General features: G+C 42.1%; 1 long non-coding RNA gene across 1 annotated transcript in view; it reads left to right on the plus strand.

Annotated features, from left to right (window-relative positions):
- Positions 1–22,976, plus strand: part of LOC145538360 (uncharacterized) — a 342,784-nt gene that overhangs the window by 242,196 nt on the left and 77,612 nt on the right. Inside the window, exon 5 of the long non-coding RNA XR_014076799.1 lies at positions 10,008–10,089. This is a non-coding gene — a long non-coding RNA (uncharacterized LOC145538360). The remainder of the gene's footprint in view (positions 1–10,007; positions 10,090–22,976) is intronic.

The raw sequence follows: 22,976 nt of genomic DNA on the forward strand, positions 1-22,976 counted from the left end.
ATCCCTAACACTTCAGTGCACTGTAGCTTCTGCCCAGATGGACTAGAGGAATATCACATTCCAATAGCTTCGGAGGTACCAGCTTGGAGAGGATACAGCAAGGGGGGTACTCTATCCTCCAAGATACGATATACATTCTAAATCAATGACCATTCTAGGGTGTTATGTCCCCAGTACATAAAATACCCAGGCCCAAGACACAAAAGTGATATTAGAATTGACCCTGATTATTTCCATTGATCCATTTGGAGAATTTATGCTTTCTGTCTTTACAGCTCTGAGCACTGTGAGTTTAGAAGTCCTAGACCCCAGAGAGGGACTATTTACACCAGAAGACACAGAAAGGGTAACATTAAACTTTGAGCTATGACTGCCACCCGGTTACTTTTTGCTCCTCAGATGTGGGCTTTCCCCTAGGTGAAGTGTGTCCTGAGGTGACCTTGTTCTGTTCCACTGAGGGCACTACTAAGGGAGAGACTCATCTCTGGGACGTCAGCAGCCAAGCTGCTCTCGGCATCTGAGGGAGTGAGTGACTCCATCCTGAAGATGGGCTGGGGTGTCAACCACTGCCATCACTGAGTCTGTTCCTTGCATGGCTTGGATACATATTTCTTGTGTGAAAATTTTATCCCAACTGGAAATGACTCCCTCAGAATTCTGGTTGGTTTGTTTTCTTGAGAAAAATTACAGGCCAATTAGTGAGCAAATTACACTTCTCATATTGCAGCTGGTCCTAAGCTATGACCATTACACATCATCTCATTGTTTGTTGCAAACACACTGAAGCTCACCAACTTCTCTGAAGGGTCCTGGTCCTTTACCTCCTTCCGGGTGTCTGTTCTATGAGCAAGTTCCAGTATGTGTGCCCATCTCCTCCAACGAATGTCTACTTCCCAGGAGCCTGAGTGTCAACACCTCCATTCCCCTTTGCCTCAGAAGAACATTGAAGACCCTGTGATAAACACAGCGCTTAGAGAGCTTAGATAAGCTTACAAAAGAATTAGGCTTCTACTTACAATAGTATCAAGCTTCCCTGATAGCTCAGTTGGTAAGAATCCACCTGCAATGCTAGAGACCCTGGTTCGATTCCTGGGTCCAGAAGATCCGCTGGAGAAGGGACAGGCTACCCACTCCAGTATTCTTGGGATTCCCTTGTGGCTCAGCTAGTAAAGAATCCACCCACAATGTGGGAGACCTGGGTTCAATCCCTGGGTTGGGAAGATCCCCTGGAGAAAGGAAAGGCTACCCACTTCTGTATTCTGGCTGGAGAATTCCATAGACTGTATAGCCCGTTAGTCCATGGGGTCACAAAGAGTCGGACAGGAGTGAGCAACTTTCACATTCACTTTACGAAAGTATGTTGAGGAAACCCCCTGGTGGTCTAGGGGTTAGGACTCCATGCTCTCACTGCCCGAGGACCTGAGTTCAATCCCTGGTCAATCCCTGGATCCCTAAGATCCCACAAGCTATGTAGCAAATAAATAAATAATTTGAAGTATATTAACCTGAATAAATGTACTGTGATTTCCTCATTTCTGCCATTTACTTTCAACTTTTATGCTAGATTTCTTTGTTTAAACTTCCTTGGTAAACTGTTAAAGAGAATTCTGCCTATAAATTTTAATATTGAAGAGAATACATGTGAAAAAAAAAAAAAGCAATTGCTAGTTTGTTAGTGTCCTTTGGCTGCCATACACAGCACCACAGACTAATGGCTTAAACAACAGGAAATTTTTGTCTCACCTTCTGGAGGCTAGCAGTCTGAGATCAAGGTATTGGCGAGACTGGTTCCTGCTGAGGGCTGAGAGACAGAATCTGTTCCCCACCTCTATCCTAGCTTCCAGCAATTTGCTGGCCAGCTCTGGCATCTCTTGGCTTCTGGGGCATCACTGCAATCTCTTGTCTTCATCTTTGCATGGGGTTCTCCCTGGGTGAGTGTCCGTACTTCCAAATTACCACTTTTTATAAGGACGCCCATCTTATTGGTTTAGGCTCCCCATTCTATTCCAGTGTAACCTCATCTTAACTAATCACAGCCGCAACAGGCCTTTTTCCTAATAAGGTCACATTCTGAGGTGGTGGAGGTTAGGACATCAATATACAAGTCTGAGGTAGATGTAATTCAAATTTTAGTTGAATTTGATATTTCTCTGAAAAGTGAAGTGGAAGACAATATAAAATCTAAGAGGCAGTAGGCTTGCTAAGATTTTTTTTTTTCCTTTTTAATGGGAAACTTAAATCACTCTGTTCAAGAATAGTGACTTTCTTTCCACTTGCTGATTGGGGCATTTCCCCAGTGGTTGCATTAGAGGAAGTGGCAGAAAACACTGGAGTCCATTTGTGCCCTGACATGTACTTGTCCCTTTGCTCCATCTGAAAACTTCATGGCATCAAAATGAGGAAAAAGAATAAAGCGTCCTCTCTGCATGAGTCCATGGTAACTGGTTACAGCTAATCTCCTGGAGAAAGAGAATTTAATCTAGCAATTAGAATTATGAGCACAAGTTCTGGAATATGAAAATCCTCATCACCCTGTTTGGTTCACTGACTCTGAAAGGCCCGCATGCCATGTCCCACTGCCAAATTGCACATCTGCATTTTGGTTGGTACATGCCTTTGGGGTTGGCATTGGCCCTCTGACCACAGAGCTTTCTATTGCAGCTATTTTAGTGGCTTGGCTCTTTTTTATTCCCTGAGGTCTTCTGGTGGAGCAAGAGGACACCCACAGTGGAAGCCAAGAGAGTCATCTTAATGAATGGCATATTATAGACTTTGTGATTTGCATTGTTTCATAGCATGGCTGGCTAAATTCCTGTTCCTGAAGGATCAAGTTAAATCAGGCAGAAAAGTGATGTGGAATCTTTTCTTTCAGGAAACCTTTCACAAAAGGACTCTTGGCCCAACCAATGCTCGCTTTCATATGAGCTCTTAAATGAATGGTAAATGTTGTATATGAATGTGGAACATTCACCATGTCTCTGACTCTAGAAGTGAGTGAGTCAGAGACTTTGGTGGGAAGGCACTGTCCCATACCCTTACCTGTACCATTTTGTGTGTTAGGTCCTTGTGCACAGGACCCTGCCTATAAGACCTAGGTCAATGTTTCCAGTAGTGGGCTCCCCTCAGACAACCATCTCATTAAAAGGAGAATTTGTGAACCTGGTGGAACTTGGCCACCACTGAAAAATACATATTTCAGTCCCAGTGTGTCAGAGTGGCGGGGGGTTGTGGGGGTAGGAAGTGAACCAAACACTAGCGCAAACAAAAACATCTTTTAAAATGTCGCCTGCTTGCTGCCAAATGTGGGCTCAGAGGGAGTGCCACCGGGAGCAAGTTCCACATGGCAAGGCCTTCCGTGGAGAAGCCTGGCTGGCAGGCCAGGAGGATTCAGTAATTAACACTGTCAAAGACTTGTGAGGCCCCATTTCAGCAGCTTGATTTGGAAACGTTTGCCCGTGTACAGTCACCCTTCAGCGGCGCAGCTGTGGTGTGGAGTCCTCCGGAGGCTGGCGCATGTGTGGCCTCAGACTCTTTGTCATGAGGTGTAAGCAAACTTGGGGGTTTCGTGGTGGGGGAAGCTTTAACCCTCTGGCAGTTAGGGCTAAGAGTCCCTAACTCTTAATGATTTAAAAAAAAAAAAACATCAAATAAGGGACTCTAAGAATGCTAAGTAGCCATTCTTAGAAATCATAGCATCTAATAATAAGATGAGAGCTATGAACCCAGGCATGGTCACCTGGGCATATGGAATTGGCTCCTGGGAGCTGGAAAGGGGGCTATGAAAACATTGGGCAGAATGGGTGGAATTACAAAGGGCTCTAAAACTGGATGAGGTCAGGAAGAATGGCTGCTGTCTCTCGAGAAGAGCAAGTTAGTGGGTAGGTCACTGTGCTGTGATAGAGGAGACACAGACTGAACGTGGAGTTGATGCATTCAGTTCACGTAACTGCCCCTCTCTCTAGCACTGCAGCACTGGGCACATTACTTAACTTTTCTAAACTCATTTCTTTCTGTAAAATGAGGATTATGATATCTCATATGAAATGTCCTTATTATGAATATATGTGTGTGTGCTCAGTCGCTCAGTCGTGTCTGACTCTGAGACCTCATGGACCGTAGCCTGCCAGGCTCTTCTGTCCATGGGATTCTCTAGGCAAGAATGCTGGAGTGGGTTGCCATTTTCTACTCCAGGGAATCTTCCAAACTCAGGGATGAACCCATACCTCCTTCATTGGCAGGCAGAGTCTTTACCACTAGCGCCACCTGGGCAATGTAGTATTACATAAATAAGCTATGAATATATTAATATATATGTATATCCCTTCATCTGTATGTTGTTGTTGTTGTTTAATCACTAAGTCACTTCAGACACTTTTGTGACCCCATGAACTGTAACCCACCAGGCTCCTCTGTCCATGGCATTTCCCAGGCAAGAATACTGGAGTGGGTTGCTATTTCCTTCTACAGAGGATCTTCCCAACCCAGGGATTGAACCCACATCTTCTGCATTGGTAGGAAGCATTGGCAGGCAAGCTCTTTAGCAATGAGCCACCAGGGAAGCTCATTCATCTGTATATCTGTCATTTATTGGTCGACTACTCAGCAATCAACAAACATTTATTGACTACCTTTTAGCTATTGTACTAAACAGACCTGCCAAGTAAAGTCTCTGTTCTCTTGGAGCTTATATTGAAGTGAGTGAAGGAAAGCAACTGAGGATGGAGCATGTAAATGAAGAAGACATTTTCAAATCGTGAAGAGGCCTATGATAACAATTTTAAAGGGTGGTATAGTGGTGAACTAAAAAGGCTGCTTCATGTAGACTAGTCTCAGGATATTTGCATACTGTTTCTCATTCAGTTTTTCCAGACACTCCTTCTGTGGTAGGCACTATGGTTCCCACTTGTTGTTTAGTCACTAAGTCATGTCCAACTCTTTGCAACTACATGGACTGCAGCACGCCAGGCTCCTCTGTCCTCCACTATCTCCTGGAGTTTGCTCAGATTCATGACCATTGTGTCGGTGATGTTATCTAACCATCTCATCCTCTGCCACCCCCTTCTCCTTTTGCCTTCAACTTTTTCCATCATCGGTATCTTTTCCAAAGAATCGGTTCTTCCCATCAAGTGGCCAAAGTATTGGAGCTTCAGCTTCAGCATCACTGTTCCCACTTACCAACAGAGAATCTGAAGTCCTGTAGGTTAGCTCTGATGGGCCAGGCTTCCAAAAGTGGGCCTTCAAGCAGAGTTGGTGAGTTGCACTGAGCACTCATCCTCTGTGATCAGAGGATGTCTGAGATCAGTGGCTGTCTCCAGCCCACCTTCATGTATGTTTCCTCCACTTTTCTTCTTTAGTTGAATATTGTTTGCTAGAGCCCACATGTATGCTGCTGCTGCTGCTGCTGCTGCTAAGTCGCTTCAGTCGTGTCCTAGCCTACCAGGCTCCCCCGTCCCTGGGATTCTCCAGGCAAGAGCACTGGAGTGGGTTGCCATTTCCTTCTCCAATGCATGAAAGTGAAAAGTGAAAGTGAAATTGCTTGGTCATGTCCGACTCTTACCGACCCCATGGACTGCAGCCTACCCGGCTCCTCCGTCCATGGGATTTTCCAGGCAAGAGTACTGGAGTGGGGTGCCATTGCCTTCTCTGGCCCACATGTATAACCATCTGTAAATTCAGTCACACAATAATAAATGACATTAGCTTATATCTTTGGCATTTATGCTATCTGCCATTGACGAGACCTGGGGAGTACACAGGGAATCAGAGTGCTATACTACAGACACCTGCCTGCAGCTCAGTTTGTAGACATTTCTAGTATCTTAGATGTGATGTCTGTTGCTGTTGTGTTGTGCTCAGTTGCTTAGTCAAGTCCAACTCTTTGCGACCCCATGGAGTGTAGCCTGCCAGGCTCTTCTGTCCATGGAATTTTCCAGGCAAGAGTACTGGAGTGGGTTGCCATTTCCTCCTCCAAGGGAGCTTCCTGACCCAGGGATTGAACCCATGTCTCCAGTATCTCCTGCATTAGCAGGCAGATTCTTTACCATTGCTGCTGCTGCTGCTGCTGCTAAGTCGCTTCAGTTGTGTCCGACTCTGTGCGACCCCATAGACGGCAGCATACCAGGCTCCGCTGTCCCTGGGATTTATTCCGCAAGAAACCAAGACTCGTATATAAAGTTAATACTGGTGAGTGGAACTATTTCAGAGGAACATCTTGGATTTGGGAGAGAAGATGGCACATTCAGATTTCTTCTTAAGTTTCTTGTTAATGCCTTTAATTACTTGTCTTAATGTACATGGTTTAAATAAAGGGTAGAAATTACACTTGTATTGTGGGGAAAGTACTGCATTGAGAAGAAGGAAATTAAGTTCACAAGTTCTTTGTGAAAACATACTTGTTTTAGAGCTAGGTTTGGAGCAGCAGGCTGATGTCTTCTTTCTTTTTTTAATATTTATTTACTTGGCTGCATCAGGTCATAGTTGCATCATGTGATATCTTTCACTATGGCACACAGACTCTCCAGTTGCAGCGCGTGGGCTTCAGAGTGCACAGGTTTAGCTGCTCTGAAGCATGCGGGATCTTATTTCCCCAACCAGGGATTGAACCCACCTCCCCTACATTGCAAAATGGACTCTTAACCACTGGACCACCAGGGTGGATCTAGCCTGATGTCTTCCTATATAATGCCCAGATTTAAAATTGTGTGAAATATATGTTTCCCTGGAGCCCTCTGGAAGGACACGGCTAAAAATGAGTTAGAATAGGGTTAGAAACAAACCTAAAAACCTAGGTGAGAGTCAGGGTTCTTGCTCACTCAGTCTATCACTTCTTTCAAGTTGACCATCCTGCTTGTTGCAATAAGAATCATGTCAATTAGCCAAGCAGTGTTAAGCACAGGCTTAGCCACAATGCATGCTTAATGATAAACCTGGACAAGAAAACTAATGAAAAAAAGGGTAATGGAACAGATCCCTTCCAACATGGATTCCCTCTTTCTCTCTCATGCTTTCTTCTCATAGAATATTTTCCAGTGAAATGCCTCTGCTCCGGGGACTTTTATTCTTTTTCCTCCTCTGCATTATTCTTGCTAGTTTTAAATGTCTGCTCTTTTCTTGTGTTATTTTCTCTAGTTGAAACTCCATACTCACTCCCCTGGTGCCATGATTGTTCATTTCTGTGAAGCCCTTCCCAAAGCCCTACCTCTCAGAAGACTTCCCAGTCTTAGTAAACAGTTTTGGTTAAGCAAAGTTAACCTGATACCACTAAGTCCCACACATTGTATTTCCTCCATATATTGTTCCATTTCACCTTTCAAAAACACCCTGCAATGCATGGTATGGTTTTCATTTTACACTGGAGGCAACAGAAGGTCAGAGCATCCAATGACTTCTCCAAGGGTACCCTGCTGGGAAGTGATACATGATGGATAAAACTGCCTCCTTTGCTAGCCAGCAGCCTGATGTTGGCTCATCATGGACTCCATTCATCCTTCTTTCCTTAGTGGTGAATAGTGAAAGGGTGACATCAATTTAAAGGACAAAGATTATAAAAAAAGGTCCTTCTGAATTGGCCCCTACTGAACCAAGTTGTGGTGTACTAGGGAGCAGAAACTAAAGTTTGGAAAGTAGTGTTTTGGTCCAATTTTAATGGTGAGCTTTGTCACTTCCACACTACTGTTCTAAGATCTGTTCTGTCGAGCAGTTAATTAATTCTCTTGGGGCAATTACCCAGCCACCAGAAAAGATCTGCTGTGGGCCCCTGCCTCTAGGCACAGTCTGTGCTAAATAAGCAGCAGGAGCACCTTGAAGTGGCAGTTCTGTAACCACTTCTTCCTGAGGTCAGCACTTCATGCATTTGTGTGTTCTGGGCCCAGCAGCACAGCATCCCACAAAGGTGGGTGTTCTGTAAGTGCTTTTTAATGATGGTGGTGCTGATGATGTATGAAGGTCTGTTTATACTTGCAGAGAGAGTTGCATATTTTAACAAGAGGGACTTTTGATTGGCATTTCAAAGAGGCTGGTGTTGTTGGAAAATGTCAGCACCCTGCATAGGAGGGCACTTCATAAGTGTTAAGGGATTGGGTCGACTAAGGGGATTAGGATAATTGTTTTGGAGTGAATGGGCCAGCTCAGTGGAGGTGACCTGAAGTCATTTTAATGGGCCTTGTCCAGCCCGTGGTGACAACTCATGCCAGTGGATTAAGATGCTCTGATGGAAATTCCCAATCTTTGCTGAGCACTAGTTCCATTGGGATATTGGCTCTCCTATTGTATTGTTATGCCTGGTAGGCTGACTCAATTTCTGGGCTCAAACAAAGAAATTCTGATCAAAGGACCTGCTACCCCACCATGTGGCACAGGGCTCCTTCACCTCTGAAGATGAAAGATGCCTATTTCCATGGTACTTCTCATTTTGGGAGAGCCTTTTAATTCACGCCAAGATCAATTAGGGATGAAGTCAAACACTGTCAGCATAGAAAGTCCTGTGGATGAAAGTCAAGGAGGAAAACTTCTTTCTCCTAAGTAAGCACCAGGCTGGGTGGCTGACAGTTAATATTGCATCAAGTTTGCCAGCTTGAGGAATAAAAGATAAGCTCTGGAATGAATGCAGATGTAGATTCAAAGATTAAAAAGAAGAGTAGTTTATATTATATCCTAGTAGTTCATGTCTGTCTGCAACCTTTTCTCATATGGTTGAAATGCATGATGGGTGAAAACCTCAAATTTCATGTGTTGGTTGGCCAGCCTCAAGTGACTGAATCAGGTAATTCCATAGGCCAGTGTTTGAGATGCATCATTGCCCTTCATATTTAGATACTTACACTTCTGCCAGTTTGAATTTCTTTGTGTATGAGACCCTCCATTGACCATAAACATCACTACCATCCTAAAAGAACACAAAGAGGCTACTCTAGAAACAAAAACTGGGTTTTGCCACAAGTTTCTTATGTCATGAATATTTATGGATAATTGTCTCCTGACTGATAGTTTCAGATTTTGCAATGTTGCCAGGTAGCCTGGACATTTGAAGTAATAATGCTTTCCATGTATGACAGTTTGCCTGAATCATATGCTCTTTAAATAAGTGGGCAGACTGGGAAAAGTGGGAGGTTCAGGGAAACCTCATAGCCTGAATGTCACTGACCATGGAATGTGAAAGTTTTGTGGCAATGTGAGACTTGCACCTGCAACAAACAAACTTTGGGTTTGTCTAGAATGCAAATTGAGGAACTGTATACACAAATGGCTCTTAGCCTAGAAATTCCATGCCTTCCCATGGTGGTTTTGTAAGCAGAATCTTAATACACACATTACGTATCTGGCCCAGGCCACCTATAATTATTTTAGTTCCTTTGGTGAGTGGACAGTAACAGTTGCAGAGGTTGGAAACTTTCCTTTTTGAGTTGTTTAAGGGTGCTCTATGGAGCAAAATGGGTCCAAGATAGCTCTTCCTTAAATTAAAAAAAAACCTTCTTCAAATTAAAATTAACTGTTTCTCTATGCAGCACTGGCTTGCTGAGAACATATTTATCTCTGAAACTACTCACTCTGGATTCTCAAAGGGCCAAGGAGAGTCATGGGGACTTTGATGAAATAGGCCACAGCTTTGAACTATTCCTTCTCTAGAATGGTGTCAGAATCACTGTGGGTGGTTGCTCAAAATCAAGATTCTTGAAATTCAGTGCAGGTCCCTGAATCAAAATCTATAATGCTGGCTCAGGAATCTTCTCATACACACAAGTTTGATAAGCATTTTTGTAGACCTCTGCCTGGTGCCACCAGATTTTTATCATGGACACATACTGCATCTATTGTAGAGTCTCGGGTGAATATTTGCCGTGCTTATATCAAAATTCACCTAATTTTTGCCTGCCCATTTTTTGTCTGAATCATGAGAGGTACTTGGTTGTCTAAATGATTTATCTAGACCAGAAACAAGGATTTTGATCCCTTTCCTGACCCTCTCTTCCTCTTCCCCATCCTTCCTCCCCTTCTTTCTTCTCTTAAAGCTTTCCTGGCCTCAGTTACAAACATATGTGACATCCTAAGGAAGATGGAGGAGACTATGCCAGACCACAGTGAAATGTCAAGGTGAGCCAACCTCGTTTTGGGTGTTCATGTCAAAGTGTGAGAGGGAGAAGTTATTTGCAGGTGGGTTCTCGAGGAGGGGCATGGCACATAGCAAGGCTCTTGGGGAGAGCACAGGAGAGAAGGCAGGCTGAATGTTGAAGAAGAAAGCAAAGATGTAATCTGTGAGGGAGGATAAAATGGTAGCGAATGGAAGATGTCCAAGTATGCAGTTCTACACAAAATACAACCTAGTGTGACTGTGTGGGAGGAGGCTGTATGAGAAGGACAAGAGTTCAAATAAATGTTTTAACTTCTGATCGAGCCGAAAAGATGATTATTTACTTGCTTATGTCCAGAAACATGGCATCACATGAAGTTTTAGCCAATGCACTTTCAATCTGATCATTTCCAAATCCTAAAGATAAAAATCCTAAAAAGTAACAGGGAAATGTACCTGGGTAATTGTCTCATTCTCACATACATCTTCAACAGAGCACGTGTCAAAATTAAGTTCACTTTTCATGATTCAGGTAAATGTGAGCACATGTAACTACAAGGAAGCAAGTATTTTACTCTGAACTTGCCTTAAGTAGTGACAAAACATGATATGATTGGGAAGCACCCTAAAGTGGATTCTTTTTCTTAATAATTAAATTTATTTAGTTTTAATTGAAGGATAATTACTCTATAATATTGTGTTGGTTTCTGCCAAACATCAACATGAATCAGCCATAGGTATACAGATGTCTCCTCCCTTGTGAACCTTTCTCCCATCTCCCCCCCGGCCCCACCCCTCTAGGTTGTTGCAGAGCCCTGGTTTGAGTTGCTGAGTCACACAGCAAACTGCTATTGGCTATCTATTTTACATATGGTAATATATATGTTTCCATCTTACTCTCATCATAATTCCCACCCTGTCCTTCCTCCCACTCCCCACCATGTCCATAAGTCTGTTCTCTATATTTGTGTCTCCATTGCTGCCCTGCAAATAGGTTCAACAGTACTGTCTTTCTAGATTCCATATATATGTATTAACATATGATATTTATTTTTCTCTTTCTGACTTACTTCACTCCGTATAATAGGCTCTAGATTCATCCACCTCGTTAGAGCTGACTCAAACATGTTTCTTTTTATTGCTGAATATTATTCCATTGTATATATGTACACCAGCTTCTTTATCCAATCTACAAGCAATAAATGCTGGAGAGAGTGTGGAGAAAAGAACCCTCTTGCACTGTTGGTGGGAATGCAAATTGATATAGTCACCATGGAACACAGTATGGAGATTCCTTAAAAAACTGGGAATAAAACCACCATAAGACCCAGCAATCTAACTATTAGGCATATACCCCGAGGAAACCAAAATCGAAAAAGACACATGTACCCCAGTGTTCATTGCAGCTTTACAATAGCTAGAACAAGGAAGCAACCTAGATGTCCACTGATAGATAAAGTGGATTCTTTACTGTCTGAGCCACGAGGGAAGCCCAACACTTTGCCCTAAGTAGTGACAAAACATGATATGATTAGGGGGCACCCTGAGGTCTCTACCTGTACTCTCTTTTTCACTTTCCAGCCTCCAGTGCTTCTGTTAATTCTATCAGAAGAACTAGTCCTTTGGATTAGACATTATACTTAGGAGTCCCACATCACTGAGCATGAAGAACCATTGCACAACAGGATACTTAGTGAAAGTAGGTAGCTTTCAACCCTAAAATGTGATGGCCAGGAGACTTTTGATTAGAGAGAGAGGGATGGAGAGGTGTGAGGTGTGAGCGATTGATTGAAGAAAGCAGACTTGACATGAATGTCACACAGTGAGGGCAGGAGACCAGCATCAGGCAATAAAGGAAACTTAAAGGCAGTGTTAAGGGAGAAAATACCAAAGACAATATTTTCTTGCTTCCTGATCAGCTGCTAGGCTAGACCTGATTGTGGGTTTATTGGAATGAAAAAAACAAAATAGGTGCAGAAGCTGAGGCACGGAGAAGTTGGGTACATTTTAATATAATGCACAGACATAACCTGGAACAGGAGTCATAGCCTGTGTCACCCTGCTGTGTAGCCTTTAGCCAACTATTATTTTCTCTACATTAAACCTACACTGATGGATTACTGTAGAGAAAGGATGAACCAATTCCTTTAATTTGTCTCAAGCTGAAGGAAAAGGTAATTGACCTTATTCTCCTAACATTGAACAAAAGAACAAAATTCATGTACATTTTCTCCTCTGCCAGGATTAGTTCTAATGGTTCATGTCCATGACAGTGGAATTTCCTGCAGAAAAGTATCATGAAAATTGAAGTTACAGGTTTTTAAACCCTGGTCATAAAATTTTTTCCTAAGTGAAAAAGAGGAGATACAATGGTTTCTTTTCTTTTCCTTCTCACCTGTCCTGCTACTTGAGTTTCTGATTCTTGGTTTTAAACCAAGGACATTGGGGACGTGGGAGCAAAATGATTGTAAAATATTTATCTCTACCAAGGGTGGATTTGGGTCCAGAGGTCTTGGCACTTGGGTGTGTGTCTACCTTCTCCCTCGTTGATACATCCCCAGGGGTTTCACCCATGCATGGAAGCACACTCAAGGATTGATTCTAAAGTAATGGGACCAATATTCACAAACTCATGTGAAAACCAGCCTCATTATTTTAGAACTGGGCTTGAGTGTTTTCAGTGCAGTTGGGTGTGAACATAAGCTGTCGTGGGGCCTTTGGCAAACAGGAGAGAGCAGGTCATGCCCACATGGGTTAGAATAGGTATTAAAAACCAGAAACCTGTGCAGGCCAAGAAACAAAAAAGACAACAGCAACAATAAAACCTCAAATATAAAACTACTGATCAGATTCAATTTCTGGGGCTCCCGTTGATGACTCTTGCTTTTAAATTATGTTTCATATTTATATGTGCCATTCCAAACTCAAAATACAAGCCACTTTGGGATTATGGCATATTTGGGGTCATTTACCTTTCTTGTTATATTTTAAAACTAAACTAGTGATTGAAAGGCAAATAATTAAGGGGTATGCATTTCTTTGACTTTTAAAATCGACTATAGATATACCTCAAATATTGGAATTTAAATATTTAACATTATACTATTTTGTTGGTTGATTTATATGGAGTTAAAATGTTTCTCAACATAATATTCTGAGATGACAGTAGCAAAGGGAAAGGACTTTCAGAAATATTCTAAATAGAAAAGGACTGAAAAGCAAAATAATCTCTCATGATTGGAAGGCAACATCGGTATAATTTTGCTGTTACCGTTGTTATTATTATTTCCTACTGTAATAACATACCTGGTATACAACAAGGATTCAGTTCATGGTTGTTGAATTTTTAAAAAGTCAGAGTTATTCTATTATATTCCACCTTCTTCAGCATCTTTTATTTCAAATGAAATCCTAGGTAGGAATATCAGCGTAGTCAGTAATCAGTCTGCCAGGATAACAGTGTAACAAAAATCGGTGTCTTAAATTAGGGGAGAAAGGAAAAATAACACTATTCCCAGAGTCCTCGAGATAGAAAATGTCTTGGTGATTTTGTAATTTTTTCATGTCTTATTGAAATAAATGCAGCTTAGAACTGAAACATCTACCAAGAGAACGGATGTGCAGTACATCTGAACCAGTTAAACCTTAATCGTGTAAATGAAACCTTTAAATTGTGTGAACCGCTAGCAGCCTTGCAACTCTTTACATGTGCAAAGAATTGAATGAAGACATATGGTCACCATCAACTTGGTTATTTAATTCTGAGATGACACACGTATTAATCTAACTGAAAGGGGAAGCTACTATATAGCTGGTTGTAATTAGCCAACCACAAATTTCTATAACCACTCCAGTCTCAACCAAAAGCCAGAATGGCATTTCATGATTACACACCATCCCACCCAGATTTGCATTTCCTGATGAATTCCCAAGGTTAGGATATGAGCCATACTGTAAAACCAACCCTCAATTACACCTTTTTAGAGGGGAAGATTAGTGGCAGGTGGTGCCTGCTATAAAAGCCTCATTAAAACACCTTCTGGTGGAGTTTCACAAAAGGAAGCCACCAGATGGAGACCCATCTCCACATGGTAGTCTTACCTCAAATGAGAGTTTCACCTGACACTTTGGGGACAGACAATTTTTTTCTCACCTAACAAGCCACTGAGGTTGAAAAGACGATCTATTAGGATTAATCGTACTTGATCGCTAATCCATTGTAATGCCATATGGTGAAAGCGTTGTTCACTGTGAAGCCTGGAGACAGGTAGAGCCCCTCTGGTAATGTAAACCCTCCCATTTTCCTGCAGCTAATCTAATTTCATCTCCTCCCAGACCTCAGATGCCAGAAATGATGCTTAACTCTTCCTCCACTGTCTCTGATGCCTTTTTGAATGGTAGCAAATCTGATCTCAAAGGTAATGACGCTGAAACCTGCTGACTAATTGGAAAATGATTTTCCTGGTGTTGCTTGCCTGGTGGGTTGGAGGGATAAAAGGTGTTTGTTCCATTGTGCACACATTCAAAGACTTACTCCTGGCCGCCTTATCAGCACAGCTTGGGGTTACTCATCTGCCCCTTTTCCCTAAGTGTATTTGCCGAGTCTGTGATTTACTGGATTGGAACAATTGGCCAGCTGGGCAGAGAAAGTGAAGCTGACGTGTCATAGGATAGATTCTGCCACCTTATGCAGTCCTTGAAATGGCAAGATTTTTTTCCACTCTGGTTGGCCTTTGGGATGGATCCAAACAATTAAGTGCCAAACAATATAACTCCCATGTTATGTGTGTTTGTATGCATAACCCTCTTGCATGTTTTGTGTTGTTATTTATGAAGCACCTCCCTCTAAGTTGTTTTCCTAAAAGAAAGATGGCCTTGCTCAAGACCCATGGCTACAAGTTGCATGCATCAGGGTAATCACATGCATATGGTCACATGAGCCCCACAGCTTTTGCCCTGGTCCTGAGGCCCTGATAGGGAAAGTGAAATGGAGTAACTCCCAAGTTTCTGTGATATTTAGCAGTCACTTGGTTCCAGGTCTAGAAGGACTTCCAGGGAGGACAGGGTAAATAATCCATCTGTAGGAGAAGGCAATGGCAACCCACTCCAGTACTCTTGCCTGGAAAATCCCATGGATGGAGGAGCCTGGTAGGCTGCAGTCCATGGGGTCACTAAGAGTCGGACACGACTGAGCATCTTCACTTTGACTTTTCACTTTCACGCATTGGAGAAGGAAATGGCAACCCATTCCAGTCTTCTTGCCTGGAGAATCCCAGGGACGGAGGAGCCTGGTGGGCTGCCGTCTATGGGGTCGCACAGAGTCGGACACAACTGAAGTGACTTAGCAGCAATGTATACCAAACAATATCATTGAGAAAAGAATAGTTTTCCCAAAGTAATGCCATAGGGAGCTTGGCCTCTGGTGCATCCTAAGTGCAGTGGTTCACACCTTCCTAATAAACTGCTCCCCCAAATGCAGTAGTCTTTAGAGAGTTACCAGCATTATAAGATCTAATCAGTGTTTCTTTATTGTATAATTATTGGGGAGGGGTGTTGGTGGGAGTGGGGAATATTCAAAATGCAGATTCTTAGACATCAACCCACAGACTTGCAGAATTAGAATCTCTGGAGGTAAAATCTAAGCAGTACTTTTTAAAAACAAGTTTCCCAGGTAACTCTGAGACACATTAAAATTTAAAGGTCTAAGAAAAAATCCAGAATCCCATTCCTACTCTGAAATGCAGCCAGGGCCCCACAGATCACTACTCTCCTATTTCCTCATATTGAAGGTGCTATGACACCAGGTCAACGGAGGTCACGGGACCCTGAGTTGTTCTCTGAAGGGGAGGGGAAAGTACCTCCAATTGTACTCTGGATCAAATTTGTGACTAGGCAGGGCTGTTATGAGTGTTTTCTGTTATCCAAATGGTATATCTAATATGTCCCATACTGTACATGTTTACGAAACACTTGAAAAATCTTAAATTTCTAATGACACATATAAATCACTCTGGCTTTGTTCTTAGAATTTATGTAGTCACCAGACACCACAGACAAAAATAGAGCCCTAGCATTCTGCAGCTGGAAGGTTTTATCATTTATGCAAACTGCTAGGTTGGACCCTGGGCCCAAATCTGCCCATCAAGGGCAATGGGGACTCTTTCTGTGAGTGGGACAGATTCATGTGTGGGCTGGAGAAGGGTACAGGGAGGATCAGGAAGCAGCTGGCAGGCCAGGACAGTCACCTCTCTGGGCTGAGGTCATCACACACCAGGGGACGCTGGGGACCCCGCAGGGTATGGAGGATGGTTCTCAGGTGTCTGGCTCCCCAGAGCACCCAGAGACACCACAGTGGACTTATTCTCAAGTATTTGTGGGACAGGGCTTAGGAGAGGGGTCTGAGGCTCTGCATTGACCTATGAGAGTAACAGTCTGAACACTGGTTCTTGAACTCCATTCTTCCCTGGACAATCAATCACTAGGCCTGGAGACTTAACATTAATCCTAAAAATGTGAAGCTAAATTTGACCTTGTTTCTTTCCAATGTGTGTATACATGTGTGTACATATGTGTGTGTGCATATATCTGTTGCTTTTTTTTCCCCCTTGTTGACCTGCCATTAGGAGAGAAAATGAACTCTGCAATGCTGTCCTTCAAAAAACGCGATGTCCAATGACTCACTGAAAGCAGTGGGTTATGTGAAAGGGGTGCGCAGAATTGATTTTGTGATGTATCAAGTACACATGAGCCTGAGTTTCCTTGTCCTTTCTTTATTCTTCATTTGCATTGTTTCTTCGATTATATAGTCCAATGCTACAAAATATTGCCCACCATCATTAGAGCACAGCTCAAGGTTATGAAATTGAATATTCTGCTCTGATAAGAAAAGAATTAAGGTAAATTCTTACCAGGAAACATTGATGTTTGTCTTCAATATTAGTGCAATACTAACTGAAATCTAAATTTTCCTTGCTGTATTTCCCTGAAATTTTTCTTTTCCTTGGTTGTTGTTTCTTTATTTTGTTTCTATTCCTCCCAGTTTCTCCTCATTGCATGTGGATAGTGTTGTGTTTACTTGATGGTGTCTGTTTGTGTCTGAATCTTGGTCATAGTCATGCTCAGAAAGTAACAGTTTGGTCAAAAGTTCGTTCCAGTTTTCTGATTTTTTATTCTTCCTCCTGACATTGTTCTGGTTTTTCTTCCATCTCCCGATATTTTCCATTGTTGCCTTAAAGTCAAGATCTCTGTGTTTTCTAAGAACATAAAATACCTAAGTCGGATTCATTTGTGGTTGCTTGCCATGCACATTCCTGTGGGTTAGGGAAAAGTGAACACATGTATTTCTCGGGTCTCAGGTTTTTGTGCCCTAATACATGGAAAGAACTTCTGGTTCTAGAAAGAAAAGAGATGGTCATGATACCCAACAAACAATCCCCGTGTTTTCCACACTCCTTAGTCAATTTGGTTATCAAAATACAATAAAATTCTTTTCTTCTGTAAAGCATTACTCGTAGGGCTTTTATCTTCTCTAGTTACCTCAGATTTCTCCCAAAGAAGAAATATAAGCCCCAATTAGGGTCAGTGAGGGGAGGGAGGAGCAGAGTTAGGGGCCCAAATTCCCAGCGGCTGCTCTTACTAAACAGACCACAAGATTCTCTCAACTGACCTAATTTCTTCCTATTTAACTAATCAAGGCTGGGAGTGACCTTGGCAGGCCTGGGGGCGGGAGCTGGGAAATGCTCCCCCAAAATGAGCGAGGGTGTATATCTGTTTACTACACAGCATGCTGGCCTCCAGCTAATGACATTAATCCCCCTACTGGGTTTCATTAGGTGACAGACAGGGAGCCACACTTCGGAGGGAATCAACTGCTTCTTCCCAGCCATCCGCCAGCTGCGGGGAGAAGCGGCTCTGGGATCAGCGCCTCTCCCCTTATTTGCTTTTCTCCCTCTATTATCCCTGACATGTTCACTGAACTACAGACTGCATATGTTTAAAAATAATTAAACGCGCTCCAAACAAATAGGCAATGTTTCCACGATCCCTGCAACGCACGTTCTGCGTGTTTTGACAGATTTTTCTGCTCCTTGGATTCATCAAGCAGCCTGGCTCTTTGCTGTCACTTCTGACAACCCGGCAGATAAACCCCCAGGGCAGGCTCGCTGGCCCCAGCGATTCCGGCTTCCCCAGCTCTGTCCTTGAGGAACAGAGAACTTCTGGCTGAGGGTCCAGAGACCATAGGAAGGGATGCCCATCTGAGCTTCCAAGGCATCGTGGTTTCTATGTGGAACCATGAGGTGAAAAGCTAAAGAAGGGCAAAATAAATATGGGTTTTTTTTCTGAATGACTCTGCCATATTATACTGAGAAAAGAGCCTCAAATGTAATTACGGAAGAAAGCAGAAGTCTACCCTGGGGCCTAAAGACCCTCCTCACCCCAGCCACCTATCAAATCTGGACTGTGCACAACCCTTCCTGCAACCCCCCTCATTTTTAACTCTTTGAAAGTAAACTGCCTTTATTCAAAAATGAAGAAGAGGAAGAAGAGAAAGTACAGCTTATACAGTTATGTAAGATACAGCATATCTTACATTGGAAAAGACCCTAATGCTGGAAAAGATCCAAGGCAGGAGGAGGAGATGACAGAGGATGAAATGGTTGGATGGTATCACTGACTCGATGGATATTAGTTTGAGCAAGTTCCAGGAGTTGGTGATGGACATGGAAGCCTGGCTTGCTGCAGTCCATGGGGTCACAAAGAGTCAGACACAACTGAGTGACTGAATTGAACTGACTGAAAATACAGCATCATAAATATGTATGAACAAAGTTAATTAAAGAGAAGATAAAGAGTAAGGAAGTAAGGAAGAGACTTGGCAACGTGAGGGCACTAGAAGCACACTAAAAATGAGTCATCTTACTAAGTTTAACTGAGATAAGGGTCTTCCTCCTACAAAGAATGTATTGTGACGTAATCGACAATGTCCTCAAGAAGATTCATCAAGAAGACACACTGACAGATGACTGACAGTTTCTTGATCTCTCAGTATAGGCTTGTGGAATCTTGCAAAAGCGTAACTCTTCTAGAGGAAATCTGTGGAGTCAGGAGTTTGTGGAGTATGTGTCCGAAATGTCAGCAAGGTGAATCAATACAGATTGGTCCCAAACACAGCCCTAATGGTCTGGCTTAATCTAGGAATAGCTTTGAGAGAAAATTCAGGAACAGATACTCTCTAAATCCTTTAGGCAATACACTTAACAGCGATTTGAATCAATATCGATAGCAATTAAGGCATAGTAACATGAATTTACGCATTGGCTGCCCTGACAGTCAGTAGTGCCCAAGGTCATCCTAATATCGTGTGACTCTTAAAAAACCAACAGGAACCAGTAGAAAAATACAAGCTTCTCCTCAGCGAAGAATTTTATAATGTACTGCAAAATGGGTAATCTAGTACTAAGCTCTCTACCAGAAACTGGAAAACCACAGCCTGTGGGTCTGATCCTGCTGCCAGTTTTTATGTGGCCCACGAACTATGTTTTGACATTTTTTTCAAATGGTTGAAGGAAAAAAACAAAGAAGAACAGTATTTTTTAAGATGTGACGATGATTTGAAATTCGATTTCAGTATCTATAAATAAGGTTTTATTGGAACCCAGCCATGTCCGCTCATTTATATATCCTGCATGGTATCTTTTTGAAGAATTGCAAGAGAGTCTGCATGACCTACAAATTCTAAAATATATATTGTTTGGCTCTTTAGAGAAGAGGTTAGCCAAGCCCTGTCCTATATGATAAATATGATAAACAATAGAGTATGACCACAGTATCATTGACTTTTTTTTTTTGGTTACCAAAACAAAGCAGATTCTAGGTTAGATATGTTTTCTATAGGGGTATATGGTAATATTCATCAAAGAACATAAGGCATGCTTGCCCTATGCCTCATAGTGTCCACTTTTAAGAATTTATCCAGTACTGGAAAGTGGGAAACAACATAGGTAACTACAATATAAATAATGATTAAATGAATTATGGTATATGATACAAATACATAGCCTGCAGTCATTATAAGGATGATTAGATTATGTATCAAGGATAGAAATAAATTGAAAGACATATACTCAGCCCACCTGCACTGTCACCACATTTTTAGGAGGAAAAATCCTCTGTTTTGTGGGGAAATTAATAGGCTTGGGCTTCTGTTGTGCTGATCAGGAAAAGCTATAGAATCACATGGAACAGAGGGAGGCAAAGATGATCTATGTCTTACGGGCATGGAACTACTGCTTTTGGAATAAGGAATTAGGGAAGGAATAGAGCTGGAAAGTTGGGGAAAATAGACAAGTGGAATAGAGCACTGTGTAAGTTGCCCAGGGTTTCTAACAAACTGGGTGGCTTAGAACTGCAGAGGGGCTTCCCAAGTGCACTAGTGGTAAAGAACCTGCCTGCCAATACAGGAGACGAAGAAGAGATGGGTTCGATCCCTGGGTGGGGAAGATCCCCTGGAGGAAGACATGGCAACCTATTCCAGTATTCTCGCCTGGAGAATCCCATGGACAGAGGAGCCTGGTGGGCTATAGTCGGTAGCATCGCAAAGAATCGGACATGACTGAACTAACTTAGCACACAAAGAACAGCAGAATTTTATCCTCTCGTGGGTATGAAGGCCAAAAGTCTAGTCAAGGTGTCCATAAGGCTGTGCTCCTTCAGAAGGCAAAGGGGAGGGTCTGTTCCAAGTCTCTCTCCTTGGTTTTTCCCTTTGCCGTCTTCTCCCTATGCTTCTTCATACTGTCTTTCCTCTATCTCCATATCCAAAGTTCTCCTTTTATATCCTTTTATATGGGCACAATCATACACAATTAAGACTCTCTTCACGACCTTATTTTAACTTGATTACCTCTGTAAACTCCTTGTTTACAAATAAGGTCACATTCCAAGGTAATGAGGATAAATGTTCTGAAATACTTTTTCTTTACGGGGGAGGGAGGGAGCCATAATTGAACTCACAACAAGCAGAGACAATGAAAAACACCAAAGCAGGCTGGAGTTTTGGAAGACAGAGCTAAGATATTTCTGGGAACAAGAAAGAGAACCTTAGTGAAACACCTGGTTGAAGATAGTGTTGTTGCTAAGTCACTTAGTTGTGTCTGACTCTTTGCAACCCCATGGACTGCAGCATGCCAGGCTTCCCTGTCCTTCACCATCTCCTGGAGCTTGCTCAAACTCATGTCCATTGAGTCTAGGATGCCATCCAATCATCTTGTCCTCTGTCATCCCTTTCTCCTCCTGCCTTCAATCTCTCCCAGCATCAGGGTCTTTTCTAATGAGTCAGTTCTTCACGTCAGGTGGCCAAAGTATGGAGCTTCAGCTTCAGCATCAGTCCTACCAATGAATATTCAGGACTGATTTCCTTTAGGATTGAGTGGTTTGATCTCCAGGCTATCCAAGGGATTCTCAAGAGTCTTCTACAACACCACAATTCAAAAGCATCAGTTCTTCGGTGCTCAGCCTTCTTTATGGTCCAACTCTCACATCCATACATGACTACTGGAAAAACCATAGCTTTGACTGTATGGACCTTTGTCAGCAAAGTAATGTCTCTGCTTTTTAAAATGCAATAGGTTTGCCATAGCTTTTCTTCCAAGGAGCAAGCGTCTTAATTTTCATGGCTGCAGTCACTCTGCATGCCATGCAAAGAATTGTCTTTTTTAATTTTCATTGTGTTCCCCTTCTCCTCTTTTTATTTATTTCACCTTTCCTCTCTTTTTCTTCTCTCTTTTATTTTTTAGGAGGTAATACAGTATTTTGGTATAAAATTCAAAAAGTTTCAAAAGTAAACTCCAGAAGGAGTCTCTCTCCCACCTATATTCCTAAACCACTTGCTTACCTTCCACCAGCAACTACTTACTACTAGTTTCTTGTGTTTCTTTCAAGAGAGATTCTGTGCACATACAGGTGTATAGTGTATATTTTCTGGTGATATAACACAATGGGTACCCATTACACACACTGTTTTATCTTTTTTTTTTTCACTTAAATCTGTCTGGAATCATTCCATATCTGCTTATATGTTATGTTAAGAGTCGTGTCTGACTCTTTGCAACCCTATGGATTATAGCTTGCCAGGCTCCTCTGTCCATGGAATTCTGCAGGCAAGTATACTGGAATGGGTTTCCATTTCCTCCTCCAGGGGATCTTCCTCACCCAGGGATCAAACCCATGTCTCTTACATCTCCTGCATTGGCAGGCAGTTTCTTCACCACTAGTGCCACCTAGGAAGCCCATTTGCTTTTATGGAGCTGCCTTATTCTTTTAAATAATTGCATTGTAGGAATACTACTCAGCCATAAAAAGATGCTATTTGTGATAGCATAGATGGATCTTGAGGGTATTAAGCTAAGTTAAAATATGTTAGATGAAGAAAGACACATACCATATAATTTCACGCATGTGGGCTATAAAAAACTAGTAAATGAAAACAAAATAAATGATCAAACCAAATGATCAAACAAACATAGCCTATAGGCTATTTCTGTTCTTTGTCTAATAAAAGCAATGCCACAATAATGATTTTCTGTATATGTAATTACTGACTACTCATGAGATTCTATTTATGTACAGCATAACTCCTCTATCTAAAGCATATGGATTTTAAGGTTCGATAAGTGTTGCAAATTCTCTCCATAAAGTTTGCACAAAATTGCATTGCCACCTGCAACACATAATAGTGCCTGATTCCTCATACCTTCCTCAACATAGTATGTTATCAAACATTTTCATTTTCAGCAATTTAAAAGGTGAAAAATATTTTCTTATAGCTTTAATTTGCATTTTAAAATTGGGAATAGTTTTGTGTATTTTTCATATCGTTTAAGAACTGCTTGCAGGTATCTTCTTATGCCTTCTG

The sequence above is a fragment of the Giraffa tippelskirchi genome, chromosome 1 (genome assembly GCF_054371585.1).
Source record: "Giraffa tippelskirchi isolate mGirTip1 chromosome 1, T2T-mGirTip1v1.2.pri, whole genome shotgun sequence".
NCBI lineage: Eukaryota > Metazoa > Chordata > Mammalia > Artiodactyla > Giraffidae > Giraffa > Giraffa tippelskirchi.